Consider the following 862-nt stretch of genomic DNA (forward strand, 5'->3'; position numbering starts at 1 on the left):
TCCAGACTGTGTTTTGCTGACATTGCTTTGTGACAAACTACACGTTGGGACCTCTGTGGCTTTACCTGGATCTTATTCATGCTTTTGTCTTGTCAGGCCATGAAACAGACCTGCAGCAAAGGTCGCCACCCATAACCATAACACGCCTGCTGATGACGAGAGTCCATTATGAAGAGCGCCGACGATTCCATGTCTTACCTTCCGCCCTCCTCCATCATCCTCCCCCCTCACCAAGTGCATAATGACGGCGCGCTGAGAGGTGTGACCCACATTGTTGTTTGTAAGAAATCCTCAGGTCCCAAACCAGCCTTAAGTCTTCTTAATTAGGTTCCATGTTGTTCTTGCTTTCATTTCTATTCCTGCTTTTCTTTGTCCGTGTCGTCTTGTATATTCTGTACACTTTGGGGCGACGTGGGCTCGAACAACACGCCTTTCTCCCGTTTTTTTCATAACGACCCTTACAAAGAGTTACAAAGCGCGGATGGAATTATAGCAAAGGGAATGAGGCGTTTGCAGGATGATCTGATGGTTCAACGAGCTTTTAATAAACATGATGCCATTTTCCCTCTCAGTCACCTTTTCTTACACACTTTCTAAATGCATCTATTGCATGGGTGTCAAACTCATTTTAGCTTGGGGGCCACAAGGAGAAATATTTTTGCTGAAAGGATTTAGTAGAGAACAACGACGATAAAGATCGCAACTTTTGGTATCTGATAAAAAAAAGCCTTGCCCCTACCTGAAGTAGCGTGACGTAGTCAGTTGAAAGGCTCCTCACATTTTCCTATTGTTTTCAATGCAGCTAGAGCGATTCGGACCGAGAAAGCGACGATTACCCCATTAATTTGAGCGAGGATGAAAG

General features: G+C 44.9%; 1 protein-coding gene across 11 annotated transcripts in view; it reads left to right on the forward strand.

Annotated features, from left to right (window-relative positions):
* The window catches only part of cntn3a.1 (contactin 3a, tandem duplicate 1), a 213,963-nt gene extending 213,406 nt beyond the window's left edge, over positions 1–557 (forward strand). For 9 of the 11 annotated variants that reach the window (XR_009826853.1, XR_009826852.1, XM_062054358.1 and 6 more), the window contains one exon: positions 1–557. This exon is cut by the window's left edge. The gene's annotated coding sequence lies outside the window, so the exon portion shown is untranslated. The other 2 variants (XR_009826854.1, XR_009826855.1) reach the window with 1 other exon arrangement.
* Positions 558–862: the final 305 nt, after the last annotated feature.

This window comes from Entelurus aequoreus, linkage group LG07 (genome assembly GCF_033978785.1).
Source record: "Entelurus aequoreus isolate RoL-2023_Sb linkage group LG07, RoL_Eaeq_v1.1, whole genome shotgun sequence".
Taxonomy (NCBI): domain Eukaryota; kingdom Metazoa; phylum Chordata; class Actinopteri; order Syngnathiformes; family Syngnathidae; genus Entelurus; species Entelurus aequoreus.